The following is a 15,525-nucleotide window of genomic DNA, read 5'->3' on the forward strand; positions in this document are numbered from 1 at the left end:
TATTTATTATTCTTTCTCCTTTCAATTATGCTAATTTGTCTTTCCAATACCATTAATGAAGAATAATTTTGTAAAATCATTCATAATTTATCTTTTTCATACCATAATTATTACATTTCTTAATACGTGTGAAAAGTCAAAAATAATTTATAATAAAAAACGGAGAAAGTATTTAAAAGGGAATGGAAAACATCATTGCATTAAAGTCCATTTGCAACTCAAATGTCTCCTTTCTCTTTAGCTTTTCACGAGTTTTGATTCTCTCAATACTCACATGCATTATCTCTCTCTCTTTTTCATAAACATGCTCTCTCTCTCCCTCTCTCTTTGTATCCATTCATGTGAAGAAAAAAACACATAGTAAAAAAAAAACTTCAAGCTCTCACTATTTAAAACCACAAATCATTCATGCAAACAAAGATTTCCAACTTTAATCTATCTATAACATGCATCAGAAGTCCATAAACACACAAAAATAAAATCAATTCCCTCAACCCCTTTTGAATCCTAACACCCAATCCACAATTTCAAAAACAATTACATAATACAAGACAAAAATCAAAGAAAAAGGGTAAAAATGAAGCAACAAAAGTGAATCAACAATTGAATAATGAATCGAAATCAACAAAGATCTATCGATTTGGAGGCTTCAACGACTATGGTGAGTGCTTTGCTTCCTTTAATCTCGGATTGCTCTGCTTCTTCTTCTTTGTTCACTTTTATTCTTCATCTTCTTCTTTGTATGACTTTCGCTCAGATCTAACTAGGTCTGTAGAGGAATTCATCAGCACTTCGTTCCTTTTTGCCCCCTTTTCAGAGTGAGTCAGGGTGTTCTTATATAGGAGAGATTTTCTTAGTCAGATTCGTGTGAGAGATTTTGCAGATCTTTCTCAAGTGTGTAAAGGTTGAAACTGATTTGTGTGCTGGCATATTGGAGGAGAAAAAACGCGACTTGATGAGTTGGAGAGAAGTTTTGTAACAAAACTCTTGCTCAAAACATCTCCTGCTGTGAATTTTCTTTTTACTGCAACTTGTAAACTGAGATAACTTTGTTTTTTTAATGTGATTTATAATGTAAATATTATGTTAATTTCACTGATGCATAATTAGTTTGAATGCAATGCGTTTTTCTGTGCAATTTGTTCTTTTGATGTAGCGAATTAATTATTTATTGATTTAAATTTTTTACTGACTGATGCAAATGGTTTTGTTTAATTTTTACTAATGTGGTATTGTGATTTACTAATGTATGTTTTTGGTTACTTTTACGCTATGACGCGTGTTAACTTGGTGCACATGGTTACTCCTCTTACTGATGATATAAGTTGGTTATTACTAAAATAAAAATGAAATTAAAATGGATAAAGATAGTTATTAATATAAACTAAAATTAAAATGAGATGAAAGAAGTCCATATTAAAATGAAAAAAGAAATAAAAAAGATATAAAAATGATCTTTATTAAAAGGAAAAAAGAAATAGAATGAAATAAAGATGGTTATTACTAAAAATAAAAAAATAAATTTAAATGAGATAAAATGGTCATTATTAATATAAAAAAGAAATAAAAAAGAGATAAAGATGGTTATTAAAAAAATAAAAAAGGAAATAAAAATGAGATAAAAATGGTCATTATTAATATTAAAAAAGAAATAAAAAAGAGGTAAAAAGGGTTATTACTAAAAATAAAAAATAAAATGAAATGAAGATGATTATAAAAATGATTAATAAAAATGAAAATGCATAAGGTTATTAAAACAGGATAAAATGATTATGATTAAAAAAATAAAAATGAAATGGTTTTAATTATTTTAAAAAAAGGAATGAAAATGGAAAAGAAAAATGAGATATTTGTTAAAATGAAATGAGATAAATAGAATGGATATATTTGGGCATGACCAAATGAAATGGTAATATGAATGCATAAAAAAAGAAAAGAAAATGCAATGTAAGTTAAGTAGGACAAAATTGGGGTATGACAGTTGCCCCTATCTAATTGTCTTAAACCTGAGAAGATGAACTGCCACATCTTCATACTTTTAGGGTAGAAGTCAATTAGATACGAAAAGACCCATTTTTTTTGACTTAAAACAAACGAGACTTAGTGAGAATTGGTAGAGCAGAACTTCAATAGAAACAAACAAGACTCTCTGATAATTAGTAGAGCAATATCTTTCGTGATATAATTGAAAATTTCCAATAATGAAACATTCTTTCAAGTTATAAGACTAAAATCCCCTGAAAAACTAGCAGAGTAAACTCAAATGAAACAAACAAGACTCTTTGATAATCAACATTGAAGTATCTTTTGTGATATAATTGAAATTTCCCAATAATAGAACAAACTTACGGTTTATAAGACTTAAGATTCTCTAAAAATTAGCAAAGAAACCTCAACTGAAACAAACAAGACTCTTTGATAATCGATACAACAATATCTTTTGTGATATAATTGAAAACTTTACCAGTAATGGAACAAAATTTCATAAGACTTAAGATCCTCTAAAAATTAGTAGAGAAACCTTAAATGAACAATCAAGACTCCCTGATGATCGTCAGAGCAATATCTTTTTTGATTTAATTGAAATTTCCCAATAATGGAACAAACTTTCAATTTATAAGACTTAAGATCCCCTGAAAACTAGCAGAGATACCTGTTTCTCGCGACAATCTCTAGCCTTCCTATTTGAGGTTTACTTGCAGGACCGACTACAAAGTCCGAGACTTATGTGTATGGTAGTTTTTATGGGTAGGGTGTTTGGAATACTTTTGGGTAGTAAGTACAATGTTTTGCAAATTAGAAATGCAATAAAAGTAAGGCAATAAAATACAAAATACTGATGTAAATGAACAAAGCAAATAAAAGTAATTTGGCAAGTTAAATGACTTGAAGATAAAGATGGAAGCAAAAATATATTTTGTAGGAAGAAAACTTTTTTCTCTCAAACACTTGATACTTCAAGTGTATTCCTACTGCAATGCTAAAAATACCATCCCTAGAGATGAAAATTACATCTGCTTAAATACTAGTAAAAAATAACCACTAGAAGGTTACGATCCATTTATGAGATGACATGTGTCGGAGCATATCTCCCACGTTTACTGGTAACTTCCCATGTTCATCTCCCCACGATTAATCCCCACCATGGTAAACTGACCTTCGACTTCGACAGGCATCCCCTTTCGTCGACCCAGCGCTCTTGGCTTTCTGCCTCGTTGATCCAACTTCTGACTGTCCTTTGGTCGACCCGACTTTATACCTCTTGGGTCGAAATTTTCCAGCTAAAAAATTGACCCATGAAAGGCTGGTTTCGACTTTAGCTCTTCGACCGAGAAACCTGACTTTTGACTTTTTAAATTTTGGCTAGCCATCTAATTGTTAATAATGCTTTTGTATGCAATGATGACTTTCCCGTGTTGCAATTTCCCAGACAGACTGTCATCATTACTAGCTACTCTCTAGGTCGTGGGATCTCAACTAAAGCTACCAACTCTCCCAATACCTCCTAGTTGAATAATTGTCAGTCGACTGACGCTTGACTATCCTTTGGTTTTCCTACAAATAGCCACTCTTTTATCCTCAATCTTTTCTTCCTACTTCCACAACTGCATATCTCTTATGCAACTTTCATAGTAATCTCAGTTTTAACAAATTTTTTTCAAACTTAACAATGGCTTCTTCCCTCGCACCAAATGCGCAATCTCCTTCAACACCAATAGCAACCCCATTTAAATTCATCTTAATGCAATGGAAAGTACGAAGCATATTCGTCAACCTGTTTCTGCTAATGAAGCAGTGACAAAAATCTGGAAACGCCAGATACTCATTCCCTTTGTTATTGACAAAAAACTAGTCGCATTTCATGGACCTCTCGCAAACCCAAAAACTACACCAAAAGCAATTCAAGGTTTTTTTCTGGTTATTCTCCTACTGCTCCTCCAGCTTTCGACAAAGATATAGCTATCGATGTCAGATTCATGGATCCAAAGGCAAGGGATTTCAGATCGATGCCTACCCCAGGCAACAAAGAGTATTTAGCTTGGCTCAACAAAGTCCAAAGAAAACGCAAAGATCAGTGGAGAAGCGCGGGGATCTTCAATGCTATCTAGATCTCCAAGTATGCTCACTGAATCAATCCTTGTATGCTTCCGGCCTCTATGTATTTCTGGGAAGGTTCGACCAATATGTTCTAACTTCCATGTAGCATGTTGACACCGACACTCTTCGACATGGCGGGCATTACAGGTCTATCGCCATTGGACGACACTTTCGACCCCACACTTTCAACAGAGAATACTTTTTCGTTTGGTTGCGCTAGTCTCCAAAACTACACCGAGGATCACCACAACAAGGATTCTGTCAAAGTTTATGACGAAAAGCATATTGCTTTTCCAACATTATGGCTCTCATATTACGTATTATGTCCCGACTCTTTACAGATAGCCAAAAGTTATATAAGCCTGGCGATCCAGGTTCATGAGGGTCGACAGGTTTCTCTAGGTAAGCTTCTATTGGCTTCCTTATATTACTCCTTAGGGCTCGCAACCTTGAAATTAAAGTACCTCCCTTCGACTACCAAAGCCTTGAATCTGTCAGGCCCCATGTGGCTTCTACAACACTGGTTGAATTCCACCTTCAAATATCAGTTAGGCTACCCAATATCGGAGCACATACTTCGGTTAAATGAGGATCAACTGATCGAAGGAGCGAGGCTTTCCCTGATGACCTGTAAGAAAACCCCAACAAGCATCTTTTCATGAAGTACCTCAATATGTTCATCGAGGCTGACAAGTTTGCCCCTGGTATGACTCCATTCGCGGATCGAAGCTTTGGCCCAAAATGGTTCAAAGATCCTTTCCCAGGTGAATCCCCTCAAGCTGCAGTGCAGTCAAGTGCTGTATGGATGGCGTTTTTGACCCTGACGCTGCTATCCTTTAGGATTGAAGTGGGATTGAAGGGATATGGTTTTATGAGTTACCAACCCAACTTGGTGGCTCGACAATTCGGCCTTAGTCAAATGATCCCGAAAGATTTCGTGTCACATCAAATCGACATCATATGGTCTGGTCGATCCTTGAACTTTGATAACCATAAAGCTTACTTGTGTTTTCACAAGTCCAATTAACGCTTTAACCTACCTGTGTTCAAGTTCCAACAATATTTTTTAACAACCGCTTATTTCGACGAATGGTGGGCCGACTACCAACATCAGTCTTTCCCTAGTGATCTCTTTCTCCAAAATATGATCGATGCCTTTTCCATTCTCACTGGAGAAATACCGCCTTCACCACCGTTTGCCGATGCTCCCGATGCAAATATCCAAACTGCCAACGCTGATGAAGTCCCAAAAAAGGTAACCGTTATTCTTTCAAATTTCCTTACTTTACAGAACGTGGAGAATAAATACTCCTTTTCTCTTTTCTTAGGGTCGAAAAAGGGCTCCCTCAGCTGAACCAACCCCTGACAAACCTTTGAAAAAGAAAATGGCGCCATCGACTCCGAAACCGAAGGTACTAAGTGTCAATGTCTTCAGGAGGCTTTATATTTTAACAATTTCGTCACCCCCTCCCTTGTCTCATGACTTAGGTTCCTGAAGAGGTTCCTTTGGTCGATAACGAGGAATATGGGAGAAGGTGATCTTGCCAAACTTTGGGAGTAATTTTAACACATAATCTCAATACGGAATTAGGTTTTGATGTTTTGTTTCCCAATCACCTATAATTTGATGTATCACTAGAGCAGAGTCTCCATACACTTCGAGGACTTTGTTCCTCGAGTCAATAGCCTCCTCTAATCCTAATATTCACGCTTCATATTCAACAATGTTGTTTGAGCAATCAAAACATAGTTTAGCTATGAATGGTAAATGATAATTCTTAGGATAGATCAATATTGGCCCAATACCATGACCCATTGCGTTTGAAGCACCATCGAACATAAGATTCCATCGATCCTCTGGTTTGGGTCCTTCATCATGATCTGGAATCTCATAATCTTTTATGGCCATGATATCCTCGTTTAGGAAGTCAAACTTTAAAGGTTGGTAGTCTTCCACAGGTTGGTGGGCAAGATGATCCGCCAACACACGACCTTTGATGGCTTTTTGGATGACATATTGAATGTCGTACTCTGATAATATCATTTGCCAACAGGAAATTCTGCCGGTGAGAGACAGTTTCTCAAACATGTATTTTATAGAATCTATCTTGGAAATCATTAACCTTGTTGCGAATCTAAGGTAAGGGGGCGGGGGATAATTGTATTTTGATGGGTGATTTTAGGCATGCAAGATAATGAGGGTTCCTTACCCTCCTATCAACGTCGTGGGGTAAAATGATTTTCGATAAATTCCCTTTTTTGCTTGCGATCTGTTTTGGGACAAATCCTCTAAGGTCTCTATAAGTTATTATTGGATGTCATAACCTTGTACTAGTGATGATTTGATTGTATGAGTAGATTTTTCTTTGCTGGTTTAATTTCTATTGAGTTGAGACTTCGCCCCGAGGATTCAAACGACTTTATTTGGGTCGTTTGATTCCTCAAATGGGTGATTTTGAGAACTCTGACATGTTTCCCTAAATTTTTCCTAAATCGATTATTTCAGATTTTTTTCCAAATTACAGAAAATTTTATTTTGGTAGAAACTAAAGAAATTAAAAAAACATTTTTTTTGAAAAATTGGGACTTTTATGGAAAAATAAAATCAAAAACCAGTTCAGGGGGGGTTCGCCCTTGCAGGAGGAGCCGCGAGGGTCATGCCGGTAGGCGGCGACGGGCCGTGTCCCGCAGCGGAGGGTTGACCGCACGGTAAGAGGCAGCAGGGTTGCGCGGTTGGTGGCGGCAGGGCCACACCGCGCTCTTGCGGCCACGACAATAGTGGGTGATGACGATAGGTTGATTTTGGTGGCTATTTCCTCATTTTACATGTTTTTAAGTTTTGGGGCATTTCAGTGTTTTTTCCAAGTTTCTGGCATTTTTTGAATTTTTTCGAGTCAATGAACCATTCAGTGGTATTTTTGAGCATCATGTGACATTAGAGTTCTTTTGGTGACCTTAGGGTCATTTTTAGTAAATTGAGGAAATTGCCTGTTATTATCCTAGTAGAGTTATCACTCGTGAATTTTTAAACCTTTTTGAGTTTTTGAGAAATTATGAGTTTTTTAAGAATTTGAGGAATTATGAGTTTTTGAGAATTTGAGGAATTATGAGCTTTGAGACGTTTTGAGTTTATTGAGTATTTTGATGAATTAAAGTTTAGGGTAATAATATAACTTTATATTTTCAGGAGAAATAACTAAAATTGTTTTAAAAACATACTTTTGAGAATAGTAATCCAAAGATGGACAACAGTGAGGCCTTACTGGCGATGTGCCTATAGAAATCCAGAGAGGGATTACAATGATGTCTTGTAAATGGCGAATTATAGGTTCAAGAGGGGGAACCTTTTTTAATATGTTTTGAGACTTGTTATTTTGTGATGTTGATGCTGTTGCATGTTATGTTATTTATAATCATGCATTCATTGATTTTGGAGATAGGTAGAACTTTGGGCCATCAATGGCCTGATTCAAAGTGGAACTATGGAGGTCTCATGTAAAGAGAGGGACCCAGTTCAGAGAGGAACCGGAGACATGGAATATCAGTAACATAACTCTGATCCCATTGATTTTGGTACCACATGCATTTTTATAAGGAGTTGGTGGCATTGGAATTATATCTGCATTTTTAAAAAATTGGTTGTGTTTTGAGTGTGATTGAGATATTTCATAACTCGTTATTACTATCTTGTTTTGCTGAATTTTGCCGTTAACATTTGTTATATGTATTCTCACCCTCTATATGTTATTGCGGCGTCTGTACTCTTCTAGAGTACATACAATCAAGTACATGAGTAAACGTTTGAGTTAGAGGATGACGTTGATGCCTCTTTAGCTTTTATCATTGAGTTTTAGAGTAATCTCTCTGATATGTAGCACTAGGGATGGGATGTCATTCGTCAATTGTGTTATGCTTGACTTTGTTGGATTTTTGTTGTTGAGACTTTTATGTCGAACTTATTTATTTCCGCTGCTTACTTTCACATCATTATTTCGTATTTAATGTTTTATGCTATGGTGAAGAATGCGTGACACTCTAATTGTAGATTTTTGTTTTTAAATTATTTGATTAAATGCCGAGTTGGGGTTTAGGGTGTTACATAATGGTATCAAAGATGGCCGGTCTGTCCGACCAAGTTTTTGTGATTTTATCTGTTTCTTGGCATGCGACATGTGTGTGAAGCACTGTCGGTACTCATTTGCTTTCTTACTGCTTTTCAGCAAGAGAGGGATTGAAACAAGTGGGGGGAAGCTTTTACTTCTCTAATATTCTTTTGGTGTGGAGGATCGGTTTCACGGGCTTCTGACTACAAGAGCGCATGTTTTATTGAGGTAATGTTGTTTCTTAAGCCCGATAAGTATACAAATTCGAGTTTCATTTCCGCCATTCAAGTCGAGATACCATCGAAGAAGGATGATCAGGTTATCATGTTTACTTCCTTGAGAGTGAAATGCAATGTTGTGGCTAGTGATATGCTTGTGGTGCGTGAGTTCCTGATGTGTTTCCTTAGGATGTTTGTGACTTGCCACCAGAGTGAGAAGTTGAGATAGCCATAGATTGAGTACCAATACTATACATGTGTCGATGACACAATACAAGATGTCTGCTTCAGATTTGGTTGAACTGAAGATTCAGTTAGAAGATTTGATTGAGAAGAAATTCGTCAGACCAAGTGTGTCACCTTGAGTAGCCCTAATGTTGTTAGTGAAGAAGAAAGACAGAAATATAAGATTGTGTGTTGATTACCTTTAACTGAATAAGGTCACCATCAAGAATAAGTATCATCTTCCTAGGATCAACGGCCTTATGGATCAATTAGTGGGTGCTTGTGCTTTCAGTAAGATCGACTTGAGGTCAGGTTATCATCATATTTGAGTAGAGGACGAATATATCCCAAAGACTGCATTCATGACACGATATGGTCACTATGAGCACTCGGTGATTCCGTTCAGTGTGTCTAATGCTCCTAGTGTGTTTATGGAGTATATGAATATGATCTTCCATCCCTATTTGGATCAGTTTGTAGTGGTGTTTATTGATGATATTCTTGTGTATTCTAAATCAAATGAAGATTGTGTTGGACATCTTTGTACTGTACTACAAGTGTTGAAAGAGAAGAAGATGTATGCCAAGTTATCAAAATGTGAGTTCTGGTTGTGAGAAGTGAGTTTTCTTGATCATGTGATTTGCAGTGGTGGTATAACGGTGGACCCCCGTAAGGTAAACGCAATGCTACAGTGGGAGGCTCCAAAATCAGTTGCATAGATCATAAGTTTCTTGGGGTTGGCTGGTTACTATAGAAGATTTATTGAATGTTTTATAAGTTAGCCTTGCCTTTGACTCAGTTGACTCAAAAGGGTTAAGCCCTTGTGATGAGTATGTTGTTTGAGGATAATTTCTGAGAATTGAAAAAGAAGTTGACGATGTCTCCAATGTTGATATTGCCAGATCCGAAGGAACCATTTGTAGTATACTGTGTTGCATCCAAGATGGGGTTGTGTGGTGTGCTTATGTAGAATGGGCAGGTTGTACCTTATGCTTCACGACAGCTGAAAGTTCATGAGAGGAACTAACCTATCACGATTTAGAGTTGGCAGCTGTAGTATTCGTGTTGAAGTTATGAAGACATTATTTGTATGGTTCTAGATTCGAGGTATTCAACAATCACAAGAGTTTGAAGTATTTGTTTGACCAGAAGGAGTTGAATATGAGGCAGATAAGATAGTTGGAATTCTTGAAGGATTACGACTTTTATTTGAACTACCATCCTGGTAAAGCCAATGTTGTAGCAGATTCTTTGAGTCGGAAGTCTTTGTACGCGACGGCGTTTTGTTTTATTGATGAAATTAGAGAGATTCAGAAGTTGGATGTATGATTAGTTGACCGTATGACATCCTTTAATGAAGGCAAATATTTTAGAGTCTATGAGAATGGAATTCTAAAGTTTCGAGACAGAGTGTGTGTGCCCGACGTGTCGGACTTAAGAAGACTATTTTGGAGGAGAGACACCGAAGCGGTTTGAGTATTCATCCTCGGGCTACCATAATGTACCAAGATCTCAAGAAAATGTTTTGGTGCCCAGGAATGAAAGAGATGTTGCACAATTTGTATATTCATGTCTGAATTGCAAGAAGTCAAAGGTTGAGCACCAGAAACCGTCTAGACTGATACAACCATTGGATATTCCCGAATGGAAATGGGATAGTATATCAATGAATTTGTTACTGGTTTTCCGAATACTCTTAGATGGTTTGATGCAATTTGGGTAATTGTGGATAGGCTGACTATATCGACACACTTTATTTCAATTAAGATTATTTTCCACTGCAGAAGCTGGCAAAGATTTACATTGCGGTAATTGTGAAGCTTCATGGTATTCCATCAAGTATTGTGTCAGATAGAGATCCGAGGTTTACCTCTAGGTTTTAGGTGAGATTAGAAGAAGCTTTAGGTACTAAGTTGAAGTTAAGTTCTGGTTATCATCCACATACTGGTGGTCAGACTGAGAGGACTATACAGTCTTTGGAGGATTTTTTGAGGGCTTGCGTCTCAGAGCAGGGAGATGCTTGAGACAATTTTTTTCCATTGATAGAGTTTACTTATAATAACAACTATTACTCGAGTATTGGAATGACACCGCTCAAAGCTTTGTATGGGAGGAGGTGTATGACTCCTTTATGTTGCTATGAATCTGGAGAGAATGTTATTCTTAGACCAGAGATTGTCCAACATACTACGTAGAAAGTGAAGATAATCCAAGAGAAGACGAAGGCATCACATAGTAGACAAAAAAGCTATCACGATAAATGGAGGGAGGCTCTTGAATTCCGAGAGGATTATCATGTGTTTTTGAGATTTACACCTGTTACTAATGTTGGGAGAACTTTGACGTCTAAGAAGCTCACTCCTTATTTTATTGGTCCCTATCAGATTTCCTAGAGGATTAGAGTTGTTGCATATAAGGTGGCCCTGTCACCGTCTCTTTCGAATCTACATGACGTTTCCACGTGTCTCAGCATCAAAATTACATTTCTGATCCATCACATATAATCCAGATGGACGATGTGCAGGTGAGAGATAATTTGACTGTCGAAGCATTGCTTAAAAGGATCAAGAATCGAGAGGTTAAGCAGCTTAGAGAGGAAGATATTGCTTTAGTGAAGGTGGCCCGGGGAGGACCTACGGGAGGGAGTCTGGCTTGGGAGCTAGAGAGTATGATGAGGGAATCCTATCCGAAATTGTTTTCGCCAGGTAATTTTCGAGGGGGAAAATCCTTTCAAGTGGGGAGAGTTGTAACACCCAAACTTTTAAATAGAGTATATTATCAAATTGTTGGTGTGAATTATTTTATTATAATTGACTTTGATATTTTTGGAGTATAAGGATATTTTGGTAATTTACTAATTACCAAGGATCTGAGATTCGAGAGCCGATAAATAATATTATTGGGATTATTTAAGATAATTAGGCATATTAATTATTTGGTAATAAGATAAAATAATAGAAATTATATAATAATGATTAAATAATTACTTAAGTTGAATATTTATTTAATTTAAATAATAATTTAATTGAATAATAAGAGAATGGGCAATTTGTGTCACTAGAGGAGAGTGTGAGGTGAAAGGAGAGAAGTGGAGAGTAATTGGGTAAAAAGAGTAATTTTGAGAAATAAGGTCCATATAAATTCTAAAGTGGGAGTAGAAGCTAGGTTTTTGAATTTTCTAGATACTTGAAAAGGAGGCAAAAGTAATAGAGAGATTTTGGAAAGAAGAGCATAGTTTGGGAGCATGGATCCAAAGAGTTTGTGAAATCATTAACCTTGCTGCAAATCTAAGGTATGGAGAATTGTCTATTGATGGGTGATTTTAGGCATGCAGGACGGTGAAGGTTCCTTACTCTCCTATTAACATCGTGGGGTAAAATGATTATATGTAAATTCCCCTTTTTCCTTGCGATATGTTTGAGAATGGTTGATAAGTGTTTACTCTTAGATCTAATAGGGGATTTAGGATAAATCCCCTAAGATCTCTATAAGTTATTGTTGGATGTGATAACCATGTATCGGTCATGATTTGACTGTATGATTTATCCGTTTCTTTATTGGTTTGATTTCTATTGAGTTGGGACCTTGCCCCCGGGCATTCGAACAACTTCGTTTTGGTCGTTTGATTCCCCAAATGCGTGATATTGAGAACTCTGACATGTTTCCCTAAATTTTTTTCTAAATCAATTATTTCAATTTTTTTCTCAAATTACAGAAAACCTTTTTTTGGTAGAAACTAAAGAAATTGGAAACTAATTTTTTGAAAAATCTGGACTTTTGCGAAAATAATCGAAAAAACAGTCCAGGGGGTTTCGGCTGTGCCGCGAGGGCCTGTCGATCGGCGACAAAGGTAGGTTGCGCCACGAGGCGGCGGGCCGCGCTGGTCGCGGTGGATGGGTCACGCCAGAAGGCTTTGGTTGGAGATCATCAATTTTCACGATCGATCATTTTGCGACTTCCGATCTTCGCAATCGGGTGTCGCACTGCACTCTAGTGGCGGTCGACGACCAGTTGGTTCTTGCAGAGATTTCTCGATTTCAGGCTTTTTTCTTCTTCTTCGAGTTTTTGGGAATTTTGGTGGTTTTCCATGATTCGGGCATTTTTTTGGAGTTTTTCGAGTTCGGGAGCCCTTCAGTGGTATTTTTGAGCATCTTGTGGCATTAAAGTCTTTTTGGTGAATTTAGGGTTACTTTTGAGTAAATTGAGGACATTTTGCATCATTATTCTAGTAGATTTATCACTCTTGAACTTTTAAACTTTTTTGTGTTTTTGAAAGATTTTGAGTTTTTGAGAATTTGAGAAATTGTGAGTTTTTTTGAGTTTGAAGAATTATGAGTTTTGAGACGTTTTGAGTTTATTCAGTATTTTAATGAGTTGAAGTTTAGGGTAATAATATAACTTTACCTTTTCAGGAGAAATAATTGAAATTGTTTTAAAAACACACTTTTGAGAATAGTAATCCAGAGAGGGATTACAGTGAGGCCTTTTGACAATTTGAGTATAGTAATCCAGAGAGGGATTGCAGTGATGGCCTATGAATGACGAATTATAGGTTCAAGAGTGGAACCTTTTGGGGTATGTTTTGAGACTTGTGATTTTATGATGTTGATGTCGTTGCATGTTGTGTTATTTATAATCATGCATTCATTTTTTTCAGAGACAGGTAGGTATTCGGTCCAACGATGGCCTGATTCAGAGAAGAACTATGGCGGTCTCACGTCCAGAGAGGGACACAATTTAGAGAGGAACCAAATACATGGGAATATCAGTAACATAACTCTAATCCCAGTGATTTTGGTACCACATGCATTTTGAGAAGAGTTGTGGAATTGGCATTGCATCTGCATTTTTATCCAATTGATTGTGTTTTGAGTATGATTGAGATATCTCATAACTTGTTATTACTATCCTATTTTGCTGAATTTCGCCGTTAACATTTGTTAGATGTATTCTCACCCCGTATTTATTATTGTAACATATGTGCTCTTCAGGAGTACTGACAATCAAGTGCAGGAGTAACCTCTCGAGTTAGAGAATGACATCATTGTCTCTTTAGCTTTTATCATTGGGTCTTAGAGGAGCCACTATGTATGTAGCACTGGGGATGTGATGTCATTCGTAATTGTGTTATGCTTTCTTTTGTTGGAGTTTTTGTTGTTGATACTTTTATGTCGAACTTGTTTATTTCTGCTGCTTACTTTCACATGATTATTTTGTTTTTGATGTTTTATGCTATGGTGAACCATGCGTGACACTCTAGTTGTGGATTTCTGTTTTTAAATTATTTGATTAAATATCAAGTCATGGTTTAGGGTGTTACAACTCTGGTAACTGGTGTTCTTCGTGCGTTGGAGTCTAAGAAGCTTACGCCGTGTTTCATTGATCCTGATCAGATTGTCCTGCGAGTAGGAGAGGTGGCCTACCGAGTTGCATTACCAGCGTATCTTTTGAATCTCCATGATTTTTTTCATGTGTTTCAGCTTTAGAAATACATACATGACCCGTCTCATGTGATCCAGTTGGATGATGTACAAGTTACAGAGAACTTGACAGTTGAGACTTTAATATTGAGGATTGAGGATTGTGAAGTGAAGCACTTACGAGGCAAGGTGATCGCTTCAATGAAGGTTGTTTGGGGAGGTCCTGCTGGTGGTAGTATGACGTGGGAGCTCGAGAGTAGGATGAGAGAGTCTTATCTAGAGCTTTTTCTGTCAGGTAATTTTCGAGGACGAGTTATAACAACCCGATTTAATTAGTTGTTTATTTAGTTATTTATTTCTTGATTTATTTAATTAATTAATTTAAATGTTATTTTTGTTTGATTTTTGAGTGATTTGGCTGGTGAGTGGCTATTTAGAGGGAATGTGTTAATTAATTATATTTTAGTGGAGTTTAATTAATTAGAAAATGAGCAATTAAGAGAATAGTAAGAGTTGGCTTTAAAGTGTAAATAATAGCAATTATATGGTTAGTGGAGAGAACTTATGTTTTAGTTGAGTCATAATTGAATTAATAGAAATTTAATTAGATTATATTATATATTAAGAGAAATAGAAGAGAGAAGGGTTTTGAGAGCATTTGTCATTACATGATAAGAATATAGAGCAAGCGCTTTTGGAAAGAGAGCTAGGACTTTGGGAATGAGATCACATAGAAGGTTACTTGTTGCTTTTGTTGGAATTACAAGGTAAAGGGGGGGGGGGGGGGATATTATTCATCCAAGGGTGACTTAATCATGAAAGGATAAATAAGTTTCCCTTAACCTCCAATAGGGTTTTTTTCTCTATTCTTTGATGTTAATATGCTAAATGGTGATTATGATTCAGTTTTTATATTATGAAGTGATGTGAAATTCGTGTTTGATGTTATGTTGCTTCATGTTCATGAGTTAATTGATTAAATGATGAACTTGTGTTAAAATTAAGTGTTCTAGAGTATGAACATAATTGAATTAATTCATGATAAAAAATGATAGATTAATGTTTAATCAATGAGTAATTGATGTATTAATCATAGTAGGATATATATTCGATGTATTTGAATGTTGTAATGAGAGTTAGGATGATGTACGAGGGATGCAGAATGAGGAAGATGAAGTCACATGTGAAAACTATTATTTTTGGATTTCGGCTAATGTCAATCAATTGACATCCTCTGTCAATCGATTGTATGCGTGTAATTCTGGAAAAATACGAAAATTTGAACTATGTCAATCAATTTATTCCCTGAATCAATCAATTGCTCTTAGCCTAAACGCGAAAAATTGGAAAGGCATAATGTAACATGGATTGATGTCAATCGATTGCACCCATATGTCAATCAATTGACACTAGTTGATTTTTGAAAAATTACTAAACTGAATCATATTTGTTACCCGATTG

The 15,525-nt window shown here is 36.2% G+C and overlaps 1 long non-coding RNA gene across 1 annotated transcript; it reads left to right on the forward strand.

Annotated features, from left to right (window-relative positions):
- Positions 1–200: 200 nt before the first annotated feature.
- Positions 201–1,138, forward strand: LOC127092234 (uncharacterized). Its single transcript, XR_007792137.1, has 2 exons — positions 201–661; positions 758–1,138. It is a non-coding gene; the product is annotated as an uncharacterized LOC127092234 (long non-coding RNA).
- The last annotated feature ends 14,387 nt before the right edge of the window (positions 1,139–15,525 follow it).

This window comes from Lathyrus oleraceus, chromosome 6 (genome assembly GCF_024323335.1).
Source record: "Lathyrus oleraceus cultivar Zhongwan6 chromosome 6, CAAS_Psat_ZW6_1.0, whole genome shotgun sequence".
Lineage (NCBI taxonomy): Eukaryota > Viridiplantae > Streptophyta > Magnoliopsida > Fabales > Fabaceae > Lathyrus > Lathyrus oleraceus.